The 21614-nt window shown below is 45.4% G+C and overlaps 1 protein-coding gene across 2 annotated transcripts in view; it reads right to left on the minus strand.

Annotated features, from left to right (window-relative positions):
- The window catches only part of LBR (lamin B receptor), a 489903-nt gene extending 470024 nt beyond the window's left edge, over positions 1-19879 (minus strand). Inside the window, exon 1 of one of the 2 annotated variants that reach the window (XM_069236198.1) lies at positions 19712-19847. The gene's annotated coding sequence lies outside the window, so the exon portion shown is untranslated. Of the gene's footprint in view, positions 1-19711 lie in introns of both variants that reach the window. The other variant, XM_069236197.1, reaches the window with a different exon arrangement.
- Between the last annotated feature and the right edge of the window lie 1735 nt (positions 19880-21614).

A 21614-nucleotide genomic window follows, 5' to 3' on the forward strand; every position in this document is an offset into this window, starting at 1 on the left:
GCGGGGCCCCTAGGGGCCCCTGCAGTGCCCATGCCACTGGCATGGGCATTGCAGGGGCCCCCGTAAGAGGGCCCCTACATGTATTTCACTGTCTGCCACGCAGACAGTGAAATACGCGACGGGTGCAACTGCACCCGTCGCACAGCTTCCACTCCGCCGGCTCGATTCCGAGCCGGCTTCATAGTGGAAGCCTCTTTCCCGCTGGGCTGGCGGGCGGTCTGAAGGCGACCGCCCGCCAGCCCAGCGGGAAAGTCAGAATTACCGCCGCGGTCTTTCGACCGCGGAACGGTAATCTGACGGCGGGACTTTGGCGGGCGGCCTCCGCCGCCCGCCAAGGTCAGAATGAGGGCCTATGTCTTAATATAAAGACAACCACACAGCAATGCCAACTTAAAGATGTCTTACTAGATACATGGCCTGATTTAGAGTTTGGCCAATGGGTTACTCTGCAACAAATGTAACAGATCTCCCGTCAGCCGTATTACGATTTCCATAGAATATAATGGAACTGTAATATGGGGGACGGGATATCCATCATGTTTGTGAAGGAGTAACCTCATCTGCCAAATTCCAAATCAGGCCCACAGTGAACAACATCCATACATTCTAGGAGACCTCAACATATGGTTTGACAAGGGGAATCTAACTACAACCAAAGCTACCACAGTCAAGCTTGGAGCCGATAAAAACTCCAACAAATTGTTACTGGCCCACCTCACTGCCGAGGACACATTCTAGATGTCACATTTGCACCCTTAGGAAAAGGCAGAATTACAGAGAACTCCCTTGTAAGCTAAAGCGACAACAACATCGTCACTTTCAAGATCAACATATGTATCAAGAACAACACTTCAAAGACACAAAAAAACAACAGCAACAAAAATGTGTACGGTCTGTGGAAAAAGTAGACATCCACCAACTCTACACCAACAGTGAAAGAACACCCATAAACTTGCAGCAGAGAGACACACACACCTTCTACAACTGGAACTCCACTGCATTGGACATACAGATACCAACAAAAATATTCAGGGAGGATCATCACTTGTCTACTGACAACATCAAAACAATGGAAATAAAATTCAACATACTACAACACAATTGGAAAAAAAATCAAGACATGAAACAGACAAAAGCATGCTAAACCACCAAAAGAGAGCCTACATAAGAGCAATTAGAACCACAAAAAGACACCCCTACTTCACACGCATAAATGAAACCAGCTAACAGAATTCCTGTCTGCGGAGTGCCAAAACACAGAAACACCACAATCTCAAGACTTCGGTAACAATATCTCTGATGAATTGATCTTAAAAAATTAAAAATACTGAAAAATAACAAGAATGCAGCTAACACCACAACAACATATGACCTAAGCGTCATAGAAAATGATAGCAATAATCATCCATCAAAACATTCTTTCGATACCCTGTCACAAAAAGATTTCCTCAATATTATTATTGCAACCAGACTATCTGGATGACCTGCAGACCTAGCACCCCTAAAAATCTTAAAAGATATCTTTTGTAGGGGTGTGGTCTGGCAAGATGGCCCACAGTCATTACAGTCCTGGGCCTCCGTCAGCAAAGAGGTAGAAATCCTGAGGCAATCAGGGTCATTGAAGCATAGAGGTGAACTGTCTACACCCATTAACCCACTGGCTGATTCTGACTGCCAATTGCGACCTGCAGTGGGAGCCTGCGATGACTAGGAGAGGGGAAGCTGCCCGCATCATCCACGGGGGCAGTTTGCGCAGCACAGCGCTGCCTGCGTCTGGTACGAGGGGCACTGGTACTAGTCAATACTCCAGAGCAGTGGGAGTGCAGTCTCCGGGTATACTATCGACGTGGAAGAAAGCCATGAGGGCTGCAGCTGAGACGATGGGAGCTCTGTGGGCCTAGCGTCGAGTGCCCTGAGATACTCGGAGGCTGCAGCCAGGAGAAGACAGGTGTACTGCGGTGTGAGCAACTGTCCTGGATGGCACAGCCCAACCCCAGGGCCTGGGAAGACTGGAACAGCCTGGACTGTGCAGAGAACGATGCGACCCTTTGAGTGGAGTAGGATTTGGGGGGGATATGGGATAAGCAATCTTGTCCGGCACTGAGCCGGGGGGGGGAGGGGAGGGGTGGTAAGCCGGTTCTACTGTGATAGGAAGCGCATGATGCCGTAGTGCAGTGGCAGGAAGAACTGCAAAAGAGTTGCTGCTGAGCTCAGACTAGGAATACAGCAGAGCGTCTAGTGAGTAACAGGTCCCTGGGGCATCAGGCCAGGCGTTTGGGCAACTGAGTTTGCGATTCACACCTGGAAAGCCAGTTTTGTTCAGTAGTGATTATGTACTGAGGAGGTACCTGGAAGTCTGACCACTGCCGGATGAGAAAAGAGGAGAAGAGAACACACTTGATAACACCCCATAGATACCTGGGGGCTTGGTACTGATGAACTCGAGCCTATGATTAGAGGACAAAGAAGAAGTGCCCTTTAAGGAGCCTTGGCAGAGAGGAGCCTCTCTCAGTAAAAGTAGAGGAGTGCTGCTGCATCTATGGGAAAAGATCGACTGACCAGGTCATCCCAACAGATGAAAAATTGACCAATACGCTGCTGGCAGGCAAAGTGAAATAGAGGGCTCTTGAGGGGGTGAGAGCAGGAGGTCTAAGTGGGAGAGTCCTCAGATTCATGAGAACTGAGGACTGAAATGGAACCCCCACTGAGTTTGAGGCATTGTTACTTCCAGTACTAATGGGTATAGAAACAACGTTTTGGGCGGAATATCACTAATATAAACCAGACCTATTTGTACTTCATTGTGAACTGTTATGCATTCCGACGCACACAGAGCTTTCTTGCTTGGTGGGGCTCTGGGCTGGGGGCGACGGTGGGTTTCAAGGACATATGACTTCGGGCCATTTGTCAGAGGTCCAGCATAGACACTGAGGTATTGTTCACGCCCCCATCATTTGATTAGAACTGCTGAGGGGGCGGACTTGGAACGGATTACAGGGCCTCCCTTAGAGCCCTGGTGGTCGCTTAGCACCAGAACCATTGGTTTCATTGTTAAGTTTGTATATTTACTGGCTAGGAGCTGTTAGTTTTGCCTTTAATACTTAGTTGGTTCCTTGCACTGCTGCAGAAAGACGCTTGTACTGTTGGTTCGGTGTAGGCATAATTCTGGGGGGGGAGGTTGAGGTTTTAAGTTACATAGAGTTCACAAGTTAAACACCGGACTACTGCTCAAATCCTGTATCTGACAAATATGTAGAGATACAGCTGCCTAAGTGGCTACATGCATACAATGGTAGGTCGTTTCACAACTATAGTTAAAGCAAGAGAGGAGTGCCTTAGAAGTGCCTGAATGGGTACAACTATGAAAATCATAACGTGTAATGTTCGTGGCTTCAAAAGATATATTAGGAGGTATAGGGTGCAGACATTTCTAAAATAGAATTCAGTCCAAATAGCATTTCTTCAGGATACACATCTGATGGAAGAAGAAGTACTTAAGAGAAAATGGAGGGGTCAGTTATACTCAGCGACGTATTCCTCCTATGCCGGGGGGGTCCTTACATGGATTGTGCCAGGGGTTCCATTTGATCATCTCTACTAGAGGCAGGGATGTGGAATTCCTATCGCCCGACGCCCGGGACATCTTGTTTGGGGTCAAGGGCAACAAGTTTTTATGTTTACTTTGTCCTTGGGACAAGTAGGCCCAACCCTCTGCAGCACAAACCCTTTGGCTGCCTATTTACAGAGAGTGGAACTCTCTGCAGTTGAGGTAATGTGTTTCCAAAAGATAATGCTGTTCGAACTTGTATTTATGGTTAATTATTTGAAAACCTTCATTATTAGGGTGAGTGCTGTAAATACATGTTTTAAGGTCACACTTCACTACTGACGTTAGTTCCAGTACAAAAAAAACAAAAACGTGTATACACATGTTTGAAAAGTTTAGGCTATGAGGCTAAGTATAATGCTCCCAGAATGCTCTCTGATTAGATGCAAATTAAGTGTCATTTAGTAAAATGTTTTGATGCATGCTAGTATTTCCCAAAAATATTTTAATGGAAAATCAGTGTAACCATTTTCAACACCATTATGGGAAGCATGAAAATAAACAAACACTGACAAAGCCAACTGATCTGACATATTTTTATAAGTCTTTTAGTTTCATCAATGCGTGTCTTGTTTTGACATGGCTTTTGTAACACTTTATTGTTGTGGGAGCTACCAGGCCCTCAACATTGTAACAAACACTGGCAAAAAAAAACCAAAACGTTTTTGAACTCTAAAAGCACACGTTGCCACCAGTGGCATAACAAAGGCCCCACAGCCGCACTCCAGGGAGCCCCTTCAGCACAGCACCTGCCCTGAGTTAGTCTGGAGAGGGGGCTCCTCCATGTTCTTTGCAAAGGGGCACCCTCCAGTTTCGTTAGGTCACTGATTGCCACTGTAGTTCCTGACACTAAACAAAACTACTTTGTGTGCCAATATGCTCCTTGTGGAAGAGAAGAATGCGATCACTCACAGTAAAGCCAGCCGAAAGAGAGAGAAATAGAAGTTTAATAAAAACAAAATGTCTTTGTTAACACCAGACCTAATTAGGGACCAAGACCCACATGTAGGTAGCTTTTTGCATGTCGCAAACAGCGACTTTCGCTGTTTGCGACGTGCAAAAAGCACATTGCGATGCACAAACCCAGTTTTGCGATTTGGTAACCTGGTTACCGAATCGCAAAACGGGTTTGCGACTCGCAATTAGGAAGGGGTGTTCCCTTCCTAATTGCGACTCACAGTGCAATGTAGGATTGTTTTGCGAACGCGGGCGCAAACCAATCGCAGTTTGCACCCATTTCAAATGGGTGCTAACACTTTCACAAAAGGGAAGGGGTCCCCATTGTGAATGTCACTGTAAACATTTTTTCAGAGCAGGCAGTGGTCCTGTGGACCACTGCCTGCTCTGAAAAAATGAAACGAAAACGTTTCATTTTTCGTTTTTGTAATGCATCTCGTTTTCCTTTAAGGAAAACGGGCTGCATTACAAAAAAAAAAAAAACTGCTTTATTGAAAAGCAGTCACAGACATGGTGGTCTGCTGTCTCCAGCAGGCCACCATCCCTGTGAGGCCGTCATTCGCAAGGGGGTCGCAAATTGCGACCCACCTCATGATTATTCATGAGGTGTGCAATTGTGAAGCCCTTGCGAATCACAGATGGTGTCAGGGACACCATCCTACATTCGGATTTGCGACTCGCAATTTGCGGGTCGCAAATCTGAACCTACCTACATGTGGCCCCAGATTCTTAAAGAAAGTCACAAAAGTGCACCCATGGTATATGTCGTACCCCTATAAAATATTTGTGAACTGTATTTTAGCATGGGTAAATACGCATGTGTAGATTTGCTCATGTGAAAATCTATTGAGCATTTGCAAGTTAATTTTCCCTCCAGCCACTTTCTTCCAAACCCTGGAAGAAGTTCTAATTCTGCCATTGTCAGGAGTAAATGTCCAACCTTTCTTATTATGGGAAAATATTAGAGAGAAGCTGGTGAAAATCTTTAAAACATGCAGGTTAGTAGGTTTGCAGACTCCAAGGCATTCCAGCCCTGCAACTATTGCTTACTGCTTCCTCCAGCCCCAGTATGCAGATCTGCAGAAAGGTGGAAAAATAAGGAAATTGCTACAGTAGGGATTGAAAGTGCAAGTATTCAAGGCCTACTATGGTAGTAGCCCTGGCATAATCAGAGAGGCTATTATCAGAGCTCTTACATAATGAGATTGCTGCCATAATTTGGCGCCACACTACATGGCACCAAAGGGACAAGTAGATCTTTTTACAGGACAAGTAGATTTGAGAAGCAACCTGTCCTGTGGACAAGTAGATATTTTAATAAATTCCACACCCCTGTAGAGGGCCAATATATTATGCGGTGATGCTGATAAGTATAGAGGCCAGGGTGAAGACCTGTGCGTTGGGTCTGATTCATAAACCCTAGAAAACTAAAATGCAATATAAATATGCAATGCTGGGGTTGGCCCTCGGAAAACGGTGTAAAGCAAATTGCAGGCTATCTACGAGAGTTCCTACTGTCACTACTTGGCTGAGGGACATGATCAAATGGGTGATTGTGCAAGCAAAGAGGTATGCTTTGATGACAAAGCGGCTGGGGAAGTTCTACAAATGCGCTCAGTAGAGTAATAGAAATAAATGACAACCGTGCTAATCAAGGGTCAAAGTGCTCCTGAGGGTCTATCGGTCTTGCATGTGTATATGATGCAATCGGGGTCATTGATGTATGTATTGAAACTAGAGTTTCAGTACATGAGATAGTCACAGGGTGGGGGCCGAGACTTTTGGTAAAAAGAACACAAACAGGTCCAAGAAATAACCTACTGACCTTTGCACTCAGATGAGCATATATGTCCTCAAGGGAAGTTAGTGGTTAGCCCAAACATGAATAACCAACACTCTCAGTACAAACAGGAAGGTGTGACTTTGATGATCAGCAAATGGGCTGATGGCAGGGAGCAAACCACTGTATTTCAATTCTATATAAGTTATGTGCAGTCAGATATCCCTTGAGACTTGCTGAATGTGTCTTTGCAAGTGGTACTTCAGCAGGATTCCCGGCTGTAAATAAAAGTGATCCTAAGAAACCAAGACGGAAGACTGGAGTGGTTTTTGAGGGGCAAAGGGAAATAAAAGTCCATATTTTGACAACTGTATATGGGATTATACAGTGGACAGACACCCAGTTAAGTCCCGCACGAAACTGGGAATGGTGTAAACACTGATGGAGATCATGCATAATTTAAACTATATAGCTATATGGTGAGCGTTACATCTAGGCGATCATGCGTTCTCATATCACTCATCAGTACACAAAACATACAGAATGCTAAATCATTTGTAGTCACACATACCCTAGCTGCACATATTATTTCTTCACACTATTTGTGTAGGTTCTTGTCAGACCATTCTCTATTCATCATACAGTTCCACAAGATAATAGCTAGACCAAAGGTCCCTTTATGGCGTTTGACCCGGAAACCTGCAAGACCCAGGGTTTAAATTAGGGAATTGGAGAAATTGTCTCCATGTACCTTGACAATCACTGGGGACCCACCACTACTCGGGCCATGGAAGGGAACAGGCTAGAAGATGTCCTGAGAGGAGAATCCATGTCTATTATACATGGGATAAACCAGCAGCTGCAGCATGACCTAGGGCAAGCAAAAAGTGAATTGCCCAAACTTCAATCCTTGACCTCAAGGTGATCCCTCTGAGGGAATAGCTACAATGGAAGCAGAAGGTAAGGTGGAAGATGCCCAAGATTCACTAGACAGGGTTAATCATAGAAATTATTGACAATGATTACATATAGAAGGCAACAGACCTAGTAAATTGCTAGTATGGCTCCTGAAAAGAAAAAGACCATCCTCTATTATTTATAACTTGATATCCTGGATAGTACACAGGCCCCTACGCAACCAGCCATCAACTTTTCTCTTGTGCAATACCTGGAAATTGTCTATGGGACATAGAACCGCTCCTCAGAAGCATTAACTGAAGGCTTTTTAAATGAACTTGCTATTCCATCCACCGGGCAGACAGCTGCCTTGGAGCAAGACCTGTCTAAGGAGGAGCTCATGTCTGCACGTGATGATATCCCGGATGGGAAGGACCCAGGAATAGATGTACGCGTCCCACAGTTTTGTAGACTGTTTCACAGGGAGCTAATAGAGAGGCTCCTAGAAGAGCTTGAGGAGGCCTGGAAACAATGGATTCAAAGAGAGAGGCCCTATTTATTAATATATAAAATACGACATAGACCCTCAGGTCCTGCAGGCCCCTCTTCATGACCAACAGGCATAAAACTACTATCTAATGCTATAGTGAATGGATTAACACTGTTATCTGCTGGGCTAGTACATACAAATCTATGTGGGTTTATTCCAGACCTCAGCAGGCCAATGAACATCGGTTGCTTACATCATGTAATGCATAGAAAATAGAGATGCAGAGGCAACTCTTGTGGCTTTGGCTATATAAAAAGCCTCTGACACACTAGAATGAGACTACATATATGCAGTGTTGAAGAGAATGGTTCTGGGTCCAAGAATACAAAGTTAGATTAAGCTTCTCAATATGGACCCGATGGTCGGGGTGAAGTCTGGTGGACTGGTGCCAGATAGCTGTGCAGTAAGAAAGGGTATGAGACAGGAATGCTCACTAGCACCATTGCTGTTTGTATTGGCAGTGGAGTTCCTAGCGATCCATCTTCATACAATGATTGGGAATTGGTATCATGGAAGGAGAATCGACTCACGTAATATCACTGTACACCAATGACACATTGATTTACATGTCCCAGCCGACAGAGGTGATTTCTGTGTTATTACACTAACTAGAACAATTTGGCAAAATATTGGCCCTACAATTTAACACACATTAAATATTGTTGTTCCTGTTGGCAGCCTATGCTAAATCGACCCCCACGACATACCAGATGTGAGCATGACTTGGGAGAAGTGAGGTTCCACTATTTGGGAATGATGATAGCACATATTGTGGACAGTCAATAGAAGTATAGTATGTGCAGAGTGCTTCAAGGCCTTAAAAATACAGTACATGTTTGGATCACACTAGCATTCTCATTGATAGGCAGGGTGGCACTGGCCAATGTGCCTGGACCTGGCCCCCAGCTCTCCTTGTATATATTACCAACCTTACTGTGTTCCATACCCAGATCAACATTTAAGCAACTTAATGGGCTACTCACCTCCCTGGTATGGGCAAGAAAAAGGAGTAGAGTGCAGTTAATGAACCTGAAAAAGCAAACTCGAAAGGGGCTTGGGAAGCGTGGCTGCAGGTTTCCTAACTTAGAGTTGTATGTAGTTCCCAGCTTCAGCCTGCAGAGCACTGGGGTAGCGGAGACTGCAGCTGGGTGAAAGACCTCCTTAAAAGTACAATCAAAATTGCCTCGCTTTCACTATACCTGATGTGGGGGATGCATCAACCAACAAATATTCGGGTGATCATAAGGTTGGTTGTTGCAGCTCAGGAAACAACCATAAAGAGAGTACTTAAACAACCCCCATTCTCAAAATCGATACAGATATGGTGGCAGCAGCCTTTCCATGATATAAGACAAGATGTGCAGGGCTGGGGGATTCATATTGCCCGAAACATGTTGATTTCTGTCAGGAGCAAGAAGATTTAACGTCTGTTTTGTCTGACGGGCAACTAGACATTAAATCAAAGTAAAAAGGGACAAAGCTGCAACACTTATGTGCTCTCAGCCAAAAACAGGAAATAGGTATACATAGGCTGCCTAGTAAGAGATGGGACAGAATGCCTTGGCTAAAGTAAGAAAATGCCTTGCGTTTTCCAAGTATGGAGAAAGATTTTTGCAATGAAATGCTCATGTCCAGGTTGAACAAAAAGTGCTGGGCCTAACCAAAAGTCAGCTGTTCATAATTGTTAGTGCATTTTTCTGAAGGCAAATATTGACAGTAGCTCTTCTAATGCACCTCAGTCCTGTACTCTGATATCAAAGTACTGGAATCCACAAGAAGCTATGTCAGTACATCTAAAATCTGGGTTAGGAATGATGTGCTTTTTCTATAATCTTAGTCATCAGAGTCACAAGCAGCTTTGCCATTTGCACCAGTATTGATGCGTACCCCCACTTTTGCACTTTAGCGCAGCTGCACTTTAAAACGTTTTTCTTCATCAGGCACGTGGAAAAACCTGTCCCTACAATCCCACCAAATTAGGTGGTTTTCTCCCCCTCTGCCACCCTAGACACAGATTTAGTGCGACCTTTGATATGAGGGACTATTTGGCCATGTCCATGATTAGAATGGGCTGTGGGAAGATTTTTTAATACTCCTAAATGCATAATTTTGTGGGTGTGTACAAACTTCCCAGGGCATTCCCATCCTGAAACACCGTCTTCTCACACCTGGGTTAATATTTACTCATAAGAAAATGTAGGTTTAAGGTCATCTTTTTACAAGTGCACATCTACACTTTGAAGCTAACAAACTGAAAATCTGTGCCATTTCCAAACCAAAGTTGAAACAAGCATTAGCAAACTACAGAGCCTTTAACAGCCAAAAAGACTACCTAGGGGTGCCCAACTTGTGCCAAGGAGGGCCAAACCCATACTAGATTTTCAGGATTATCACATAAAATAAATATTCATTTAATTTAATTAGGACTAATTAGGATAGTGAGTGGTAATTCGGAAAGTCTGGCCATGGATTCCGACCTTCCCTCATGGTCCCAAGTTGGACATCTTTGCCACCTAATCCAAAACTTTTTTGGAACCCATCCTCTTCTGCAACAAACATTTTTATTTCTTACACATTTGTAGAATGTCCATTTGAGTTGCTTCTTCCAGCCTTTTTGGAAGTACATGGGTTTCTTTGCTGGCAGTATTTCTGCTCCAGTCAGGCCCAAGTTAGGCACATGTTATGCAAAACTCATGTTAGGCACTGCCTAATGCATAAATGACTTTGCCCGTGCTGCCGAGCAGATCAAGGGCACTAGCCTGTCAGTAAGCGTTGTGACTATTCTATTAGCATAGTCATCTCTGATTACTTCGGTGTAAAAAAAAATAAAAAAAAGTATCGGGAACTGGCCAGAGCAAACTATAACACAATCCATGTTTCTGTGTCAGCCCACATAACTGATTTGAGAATAGGTGGGACAAGTTGATTGTCTTACAGGACATGAAGATTTCTGTTGCATTTTGTCTCATGGACAAGCAGATTATTTAACAATTTCCACACCCCTGGATATGTAATTGTCTCAAAGGAAAGAGGGTGGATGACCCAAACTGGGGGACCTGTATATGGGAGACAAGTTTCTCACATTTAAAAAAAAAAAATCACAAGAAACATCTGTGGTGTGGACAGCTCTTACAATTTACCAAATTTATAAAGACAGTGCAAGAAATATGGACAGAATTCCCTTAAATGCTGTCTAACTCAGACTCTTGAGGAGGTGCTAGATGGAACTTACAGGGATGTGGAATTTCTATTGCCCGATGCCCTGGACATATTGTTTGGAATCAAGGGTAACAAGTTTTCATGTTTATTTAGTCCTTAGGACAAGTAGGTCCAACCCCCAGCAGCACAAGCCCTTTGGCTGCCAGTTTACAGAGAAGGGAACTGTTTGCAGTTCAGGTAATGTGTGTCCATATGTTAATGCTGTTTGAACTCGTATTTATGGTTCGTTCATGAAATGCCTTCATTATTAGGGTGAGCGCTGTAAATAACATTTTAACGTCACACTGCATTACTAACAGTGGTTTCCAGTAAAAAAAAAAAAAGCAAACAAACACAAAATGATGGATGGAATGCAGAACCAATCAAACATTCACCCCCAGTCACAGATCCTGGTTTAATACACCAATTCGTTTGCTCACAATGCCATCCCAGGATGCTTGTTTCTGGTTCAGGGAGGGCCTGGTCTGGCAGTTCCGGCTGGATTGTTGCCATGGGGAACAGGGTCAAGACTGATTTGCATATGGCTGAGTCCAAACTGGAATGGCATGGCAAGCACACAAAAAAGAAACTGATGGATTAAACCCATTTCTGTGACTGGGGCTGAATGTTTGATTTGTTCTGCATTCTGTCCATTATCAGTTGTTTTTTCATTTGTCACCCCAAGTGGGAAGGGTATACCCAGACGTGGGTCTTGTGCTTGCTATGACACCAGATTCAAGCTAGCTTGGCTGATGAAGGGTAATACCCTGAAACCAGTGCCTCCAGAGGGAGGTATACCAATGATAGTCTAGTTTGGTGTGCCTATAATAGAGTGCCTTTAATTCTGCTACACTGTGTGGTTCCTTTCATGTGTGATAAGATACTGTGTGACTACTGTAGTACTGCAAGTTCTTCACATGCCTTCCAGATAAGTCGTGGCTGCTCACCAGAACTACCCAAGAGAGCCCTGGCTGTTTAGACACTGACACCATAAAATCAAGGTTGCCTGGACCCAGTATAAGGTGTAACACCATAAGTGTCCACCACACACTGGGGGAGCTTCCTACATATCCTGCATATCCTGATGGGTCTTCCTTGGCTAGAGTGGGAGGGAGGAACTGACACCTGCACCTGAAAGAGCTGTGCCTGTCCTCACACAATGCAGTCTCCAACCCCCTGGAATGCGTCTGGAGACAGGCCTGGGCAAGGCAGAATCTTGTGGACAACAGAGACTTTCCTTTAAAGTCTGCCTACTTCAAAAGCAGGAATGAGTTTAAGTAGTGGACCCAAAATCCCAGACATTCAGAACACTTTGGGATCAAGAGGAACCTCTGCCAAGGAGAAGACCTGAAGAGCTTTGAGGAGTACTGCCCCTTTCCTTTGAGTGCTTTGCTGTGTTGGCCTGCAGTTGCTGCTTCTTCTTTGGAGAAGATAAAGACGCGACTTTGCAGTGTATCCTGCTTGTGAACTTCTTCCAAGGGCTTGAAGTAGAACTTGCCTCCCACTGGAAGTCTCAGGGACACCAAAGACTTCAAGTTCATCTGCCTACAACACTGGGAACCGTATGTTTTATGCTGCAACAGACGAACAACCACCACCACGTCAACGCCGCCGCTGCCTGCACTGTGATCTGACAGCACACAGAGCCTTGCCCCACTTCACAAAGCAACCCAGGTCTCACCAACAACACCTGATGCTGTCACCAAGCCATTGCTTGCACTGTGACCTGTGAGTCCCGCACGTCGCATTGCCTCGCTTCAAACCGCAGCCCTGGTATCCCCGATGCCGCTGCTCTACACTGACATCAACGCTGTTGCCTGCGCCGCAGCCTGTGGGCACCGCTTGTGAGGTACATGAAGCATCGACCCGTCCCGCACCACAGCCCCGGTCCACCGAAGCTAGCACCATCGACTCCAACATCGTCTACAGATGGCACTGCTTGCACCACAACCCGTGGGCGCAGCTCGAAGTCCGCACTGCGTCGCACCACAGCCTTGGGCTTACCAACAACAGCGCTTCAGCAATGACATTACTGCTTGCACCGCGAACTGGAGACACCACACGTCGCACCGCCCCGCTTCACACCACAGCCCTTGTGTCACCGACACCGCAGGACACTGTCACCAAGCCGCTGCCTCCACTGTGACCTGTTTTGGTCTTGTTTTACACTGATAAATATTGGCTATTTTTCTAAAACCAGTTTGGTGTCCTTTTGTAGTGTTTTACTGTGTGTTATGCGCAAATGCTTTACACATTGCCTCTGAGATAAGCCTCACAGCTTGCGCCAAGCTACCAACGGGGTGAGCAGGGGTTATCTTAGGTGTGTGGCTCCCTTATCCTGACTAGGAAGAAGAGTCCCTACTTGGACAGGGTGCAATCCACTGCCAACTAGAGACTCACATTTCTAACAGGTCTGATTCCTAAACCCTGGAAAATTAAAATGCAATATAAATGTGCAATGCTGGGGCTGGTCCTCGGAAAACAGTGTTAATCAAATTGCTGGCTATGTACGAGAGTTCCTACTGTCACTACTTGGCTGAGGGACATAATCAAATGGGCGCTTGCAGAAGAAAGGAGATTGAAAGAGGTTTGGTTTGATGACAAAGTGGCTGGGGAAGTTGTACAATAGGCAAAAAGGACAAATGCTCTCACAAGAGTAGTAGAATTAAATGACAACAGTGCTAATCAAGGGTCAGAATACTCCTGAAGGTCTATGGGTCCTGCAAGTGTATATGATGCAATCGGGGTCATTGATATATACTGCTTGACAAAAATATCACACATAAAGGATTGTTCCACTATATATCCTTCACACAACCTGTGCAGGGGACGTAGCCAGGTGTCTACTCAACAAGTCCCTCAAACTAGGTTCAGTCCCACCTGGGCTGAAAGCCTCCTGCATTAGGCCTCTCCTCAAAAAGAAAAACCTTAAACCATCCATCTCAGCAAACTAAAGGCTCATAGCTAATGGACCATTCTTAGGAAAACAATGAGAGAAAATTGTTTACTCAACTCTCTAAATTTACAGAACATAATGACTTAAGCTCAAACCAACAGTCCTGCTTCTGACTAGGGCGTGGCACAGAGTCAGCCATCATATCCATCTGGGAAGATCTAAAACACACAGTGGACAATTACAAAATAGAAGCTTGTTGCTAATAGATTTATCAGCTGCCTTCGGCACTGCCCAATGCCACACACTACTACAAAGACTCTACTATCTTGGAGTTCATGAAAATGCTCTAAAATCGATTGTGTCTTATCTCAGAGTCAAATGTAATCTACCTATCACTATTCACACCACCTCCTCTCACACAACACTGTGGCATTCCTCAGGGATCCATCATATCTCCTCTATTATTCAACATCTACCTCACCTCCTTACCAAAACTGATTGAATTCTTCAGCTCCACTAGTTACAAATGAGCCAATTCAATCTAAATAATTTCAAAAATAGATAGTCCCACAGACCTCGACAATTCAAAACTTGATGACTGCCTTTGTGCCATAAACACACAGGTGATAAATGATCATCTAAAGCTCAAAATGCAAAGGCAGAGATAATGACCTGGCAATGACAATAATGCCAGCCTATCGCCAAGGTGATAAGGCAGTCGTCACCCTTTGCAACTTTCTATTTATGGTTTGCTAAAATTCTTACTAGATCCTGTCTACAGATAGTGACATTAGGTCTTCAACAACTAAAGCTAACTTATTAAAATACATTCGTATAGCAAGCTTTTGGCAATGCTGTTCACCAAATTTGAGTGACTGGTCCATCTTTTTTCCTAAGAGTCAAAACCAGCCCTTACAAGATATAAGGCTTTGGTCGGGGACCCCTGCTACCAATAAGACTCTGTGTACTTTGTAAGGTTTCGAACAGCCTAATTTCACCCTTCTGGGTGGCTGCGGATAGTAATTTAAGGATATACCTCTCGGATATTGTAGGAAAGTACCATCTTGCCTGGCATGTTACCCCCATCTTTCACTGTATATATGTTGTTTTAGTTGTATGTGTCACTGGGACCCTGCCAGCCAGGGCCCCAGTGCTCACAAGTGTGCCCTGTATGTGTTACCTGTGTTATGACTAACTGTCTCACTGAGGCTCTGCTATCCAGAACCTCTGTGGTTATGCTCTCTCATTTCTTTCCAAATTGTCACTAACAGGCTAGTGACCAATTTCACCAATTTACATTGGCATACTGGAACACCCTTATAATTCCCTAGTATATGGTACTGAGGTACCCAGGGTATTGGGGTTCCAGGAGATCCCTATGGGCTGCAGCATTTCTTTTGCCACCCATAGGGAGCTCTGACAATTCTTACACAGGCCTGCCCCTGCAGCCTGAGTGAAATAACGTCCACGTTATTTCACAGCCATTTACCACTGCACATAAGTAACTTATAAGTCACCTATATGTCTAACCTTTACCTGGTAAAGGTTGGGTGCTAAGTTACTTAGTGTGTGGGCACCCTGGCACTAGCCAAGGTGCTCCCACATTGTTCAGGGCAAATTCCCCAGACTTTGTGAGTGCGGGGACACCATTACACGTGTGCACTATACATATGTCACGACATATGTATAGCGTCACAATGGGAACTCCGAACATGGCCATGTAACATGTCTAAGATCATGGAATTGTCACCCCAATGCCATTCTGGCATTGGGGAGACAATTCCATGATCCCCCAAGTCTCTAGCACAGACCCGGGTACTGCCAAACTACCTTTCCCGGGTTTCACTGCAGCTGCTGCTGCTGCCAACCCCTCAGACAGGTTTCTGCCCTCCTGGGGTCCAGCCAGGCTTGGCCCAGGAAGGCAGAACAAAGGACTTCCTCAGAGAGAGGGTGTGACACCCTCTCCCTTTGGAAAAAGGTGTCAGGGCTGGGGAGGAGTAGCCCCCCCCAGCCTCTGGAAATGCTTTGATGGGCACAGATGGTGCCCATCTCTGCATAAGCCAGTCTACACCGGTTCAGGGATCCCCCAGCCCTGCTCTGGCGGGAAACTGGACAAAGGAAAGGGGAGTGACCACTCCCCTGACCTGCACCTCCCCTGGGAGGTGCCCAGAGCTCCTCCAGTGTGCTCCAGACCTCTGCCATCTTGGAAACAGAGGTGCTGCTGGCACACTGGACTGCTCTGAGTGGCCAGGGCCATCAGGTGACGTCAGAGACTCCTTCTGATAGGCTCCTCCAGGTGTTGCTAGCCTATCCTCTCTCCTAAGTAGCCAAACCTCCTTTTCTGGCTATTTAGGGTCTCTGCTTTGGGGAATTCTTTAGATAACGAATGCAAGAGCTCATCAGAGTTCCTCTGCATCTCTCTCTTCACCTTCTGCCAAGGAATCGACTGCTGACCGCGCTGGAAGCCTGCAAAACTGCAACAAAGTTGCAAAGATGACTACTGCGACCTTGTAACGCTGATCCTGCCGCCTTCTCAACTGTTTTCCTGGTGGTGCATGCTGTGGGGGTAGTCTGCCTCCTCTCTGCACCAGAAGCTCCGAAGAAATCTCCCGTGGGTCGACGGAATCTTCCCCCTGCAACCGCAGGCACCAAAAGACTGCATCACCGGTCCTCTGGGTCTCCTCTCAGCACGACGAGCGAGGTCCCTTGAACTCAGCAACTCTGTCCAAGTGACTCCCACAGTCCAGTGACTCTTCAGTCCAAGTTTGGTGGAGGTAAGTCCTTGCCTCCCCACGCTAGACTGCATTGTTGGGTACCGCGTGATTTGCAGCTGCTCCGGCACCTGTGCACTCTTCCAGGATTTCCTTTGTGCACAGCCAAGCCTGGGTCCCCAACACTCTAACCTGCAGTGCACGACCTCCTGAGTTGTCCTCCGGCGTCGTGGGACCTTCCTTTGTGACTTCGGGTGAGCTCCGGTTCACTCCACTTCGTAGTGCCTGTTCCGGCACTTCTGCGGGTGCTGCTTGCTTCTGAGTGGGCTCTTTGTCTTGCTGGACGCCCCCTCTGTCTCCTCACGCAATTAGCGACATCCTGGTCCCTCCTGGGCCACAGCAGCATCCAAAAACCCTAACCGCAACCCTTGCAGCTAGCAAGGCTTGTTTGCGGTCTTTCTGCACAGAAACACCCCTGCAAGTCTCTTCACGACGTGGGACATCCATTCTCCAAAGGGGAAGTTTCTAGCCCTTGTCGTTCTTGCAGAATCCACAGCTTCTACCATCCGGTGGCAGCTTCTTTGCACCCACAGCTTGCATTTCCTGGGCATCTGCCCACTCCCGACTTGATCGTGACTCTTGGACTTGGTCCCCTTGTTCCACAGGTACTCTCGTCAGGAAATCCATTGTTGTTGCACTGCTGGTGTTGGTCTTCCTTGCAGAATTCCCCTATCATGACTTCTGTGCTCTTTGGGGAACTTAGGTGCACTTTGCACCCCCTTTTCAGGGTCTTGGGGTGGGCTATTTTTCTAACCCTAACTGTTTTCTTACAGTCCCAGCGACCCTCTATAAGGTCACATAGGTTTGGGGTCCCTTCGTGGTGCGCATTCCACTTCTAGAGTATATGGTTTGTGTTGCCCCTATCCCTATGTGCCCCCATTGCATTCTATTGTGACTATACAGTGTTTGCACTGTTTTCTATTGCTATTACTGCATATTTTGGTATTGTGTACATATATCTTGTGTAAATTTGCTATCCTCATACTGAGGGTACTCACTTAGATACTTTTGGCATATTGTCATAAAAATAAAGTACCTTTATTTTTAGTATATCTGTGTATTGTGTTTTCTTATGATATTGTGCATATGACACTAGTGGTACTGTAGGAGCTTCACTCGTCTCCTAGTTCAGCCTAAGCTGCTCTTCTAAGCTACCTTTTCTATCAGCCTAAGCTGCTAGACACCCCTCTACACTAATAAGGGATACCTGGGCCTGGTGCAAAGTGTAAGTACCCCTTGGTACCCACTACAAGCCAGTCCAGCCTCCTACAGATATTCCTCCAGACATTTTCAGAGTGACACCAACACTTAAGTGTGCAATTCGTCATCAAGCCTTCCTCAGGGTATGCAAGACTTCCAAAAGACAGCAGCAATCATTCAGGTGCTGGACAGAGAGAAGGGCCTAGGATGCCATTTGATTCTTTTTACTAGTCCAAAAACATGCAGTTATTTTCGAGCTGTTGTCAGCCCAGACAGTATTTAACAAAGTTTTACCTCCACTGCTGGAGTTAAGTAATTTCAGAGGAATCATTTTATTTCCCGGTCTTAACAGCTGCTATTGTTTACATTTCTTCCTATAAGGTTACCAGGGATGTTCAGGAGATATGTCAATTATTCCGGAGGTGCGGCTGGATTATAAACAAATAAAATACATAATCAAACAGATATCAGTATCAGGTTACATGTGTACTTAACTAGGGTGCTACTGTATTGCTGAGCGTTCCTGTCTTGTCACACAAGTTGTGTGCATGTTACCACTTCTATTACGCTACAAAGCTTAGTCCACTGTTCCCTGCAGAGGTGATGCTGTGCGTGTTATGGTGTCTCTAGTGAAACCAGAGTGGTGGTTTGTCGGTTTGCTGTGTTTACTTGCCAACCCGCCCGAATTCAGTTAAATGGCAGCAGTTAAATCTCAACCACCACCATGCAAATCTTGTACCCTATTCATTTACATATACTAGATTTAAATACGTCAGCAAATGTGTGCTGCACAGTATTGTGTTGGCGTCCTATTTGAAAATTGATCTGAAAAGAACATTTACACTAGATTTAAATATGATTTGCTTGAGACGGTGTGTGGTTGAATGCATCAAATTAAATCTTTGTTTGTGCTCACATGTAGGAGCATGTTTGATCTCTTCTCTAACCATTAATGTGCGTGTTAGAACTATAGCGCATCCCTCAACACATCAAACTCAGAAACTACTCAAGACATTGTGCTGTTAAAAACTGCCACCTTCAAAACACAAGAGCGGGTGGCAGAAAACAACACTACATACTCGTTTAACTATGTTGTCTTTCTTGTTTGTCTTTAAAAAAAAAAAAAAACATTTCTACTACTGCATTCCAAGAAATAAGAGGGGTGGCGGGTTCTTACTGAAGAGAGGTATGCTGAAATATCCCCGAGGCCAGGTATGTGGAATCCACGTACACGCCACTGTTTTCGCGCACGCAGCGATTAGCTATTATACAGAAAAAATAACCCACCGAGCTACCCCAAAGCCTTCTTTGCAGCGAATATTTTAAACGATGTGGTTCAAAGAAAAATAGTCGGCAAGAATGTGCGCCATAAGCATATCTCAAACTCAATAAACCGTTTGCCACAAAATCGCAGCATGTAATTTAAAAAAAAACAGAAAATTATTACAAACACAGCATGCATACTTCATTTCCAAAAAAAAACGCAATGCAGATTCGCACAACAAATTGAGCCGAGACACGGAGTAGGAAATAATATACTGAACACTGTTTATAACGGTATTCTGATACTATTTGCAGGGAAAGACACAAGAAACGACAGCGTAAAGGAGCCACCACCCACACACAGGAGGGAGGAAGGAAGGAGAGCCCAGCCGCAAACAACAGGTGTTTTCAATGCACACACATCTAAACTACACAGCAAATAAGCGATGACCCACGGAAATGGTGGAGGTACTCGCTCAAAAGCGTACAATTCAATAATACATGCGCTCGTGCAATAATCCGTACAAAAAGTTTCCAAGCCGACAACAAAGCGACGAATGCAGCGTATTAAATAAATACCCCCTTTTCTTACCTCACTGTCCTGGGCGGATCAGTAATTTAAAACTTTAAATTCGTAGCGGGCGCCTTTACCTTTAATGAAAAACTCTTACAACTGAGGATGCGCTGTTTTTTTTTTTTTTTTTAAGGTTTTCTGTTTTTTTTCCCCCTCAAAACAAAATGAAGGCTCGGAGCCCGCCTCCCTACAGCGGCGCCAACGGATCTGATTGGTCAACGCGAGACACTTCTAACGGCTCCCGGTCGGCGGTTGGCGGTTACCCCTGGGCGGGAGGAAAGGCGGAGCTTTCACTTCTGCGCCACAAGTCCTGGCGCCTCTTCGGGTCGACAACGGTCACGTCGTCTGCTCAAAGCAGGCGACACCTATCTAAAATGGAGGAAGCGCTCTATACTGTTAAAGAGGAGTCTTGAGCAGCAGCACCGTCTTCACCGTTTCCGAGCCTCTCTGGTTTCTTTCGGCGATCCGTTGGACAAGTGTCTTTTCTTGCCCTGACATTGTATAGACCACGGTTCCTCGGATTAAGCGATAATGAGGACTACTGTTAGTTAATTGGACGGCGCTGGTGTGTTTGAGAGACCGGGGCTGGTGGCGGCAAGGGGTAGAACAGTTAGTAAACTTCTTTCTAGAGACTTCTCCAGTGGAGGCAGCCTTTTACATTTTTCGTGTTTCAAATACTGGTGATTTGCATAAGGGAATGTGTCACTCTGTGTTTTTTTTTTTTTTTTAACGTTATAGCGGTCTTCTTTTTTGTGTTCTAGCAATATCTTCGTTTTTATGCAACCGTTGGTACCTAAAGCACTTTTGCTTTTGTAGTGCTTTAAAAAACGTGATTTGCACTTGCTCGCATCACTTGTGACTCTTGTATCATCAGGGCGTTGATGCACTTTCCTACATAACCGACATTCTCGAGGGTAAAAAGCATAGCCATTCTTCTATGTATCTTCTCATCCTCACTCGTGTGTCAGCCATCAAGTGTCCTTTTGATTTAAAAAAAAAAAAAAAAAAAAAGTGTTATGGCGCTTGAGCCCACACAGTAGATTTCCAATGTTGAAGTACTATGTTTTCTGTCCCAGCTAATCTCACTTGTACCTTTCCCGTTGTCTGATTTTCGTAACTCATGATTGCCCAACTGATTATCACTGTCTTCTCCATTTTTCTAAGAGGCTTATTGTGACTTCAGAGGGTGGAAAAGCCTGTCTGCTGAAGTCCAGACAGGTAGGTTGGCAGCCTCCTTGCCAGGCCCATTACAAGCTTCCCGTTTGGTCAGTGGGCGGACACACAGTTTCTGGTGAATGGCCTACCGCATTGTCACTGGCTCATACTAGAGCCGGCAGCAATGTTGTAGTGCGTACCAGCAAAGCAGACGGGGAACATTGTGACAGGGGATACCCCTGCGCTCCATCTCCGCCAGCCTTTTCATGGGTTACTGCCATTAAACTGCTGGCAGGGAAAAGGGGGTCCTAATCCCCAGGGCAACGCTGCCCTAATAGATTAGGACCGCCGTGTAGTCTAAATCTGGCAGACAATACACCACCAGGGTCATAATGAGGTCCTAAGTCTCCCCCTTGCATCTTTTCTGCCTCTCCCTACACCTTGTTACACCACTTCTCATAGTCTCCTCATCCTACTTACATTTATGTCTGTTCCTTCTCCCTACCCTTTTACAGCACCTCATTTCCTATCACTCCTCTGCCTTGGCCTCCTATTGTCCCCTCATCCACTTTCTTCCTCTTATTGTTCTGTTCTTGTTCTCACCCTTATTCTACTTCCTCCCATAGTGGTTGCACAACCCTCAGCCTCCTGTCACTCCCCCCCCCCCCCCTCTAATTTTCTCCTTGCTTCATACCCCTTTCTAATTTATTTTTGTGGTAGACCCAGGTCAAACAGGATTACTTTAGAAGCCATCCCAGAGTCCTTG

The sequence above is a fragment of the Pleurodeles waltl genome, chromosome 5, assembly GCF_031143425.1.
Source record: "Pleurodeles waltl isolate 20211129_DDA chromosome 5, aPleWal1.hap1.20221129, whole genome shotgun sequence".
Lineage (NCBI taxonomy): Eukaryota > Metazoa > Chordata > Amphibia > Caudata > Salamandridae > Pleurodeles > Pleurodeles waltl.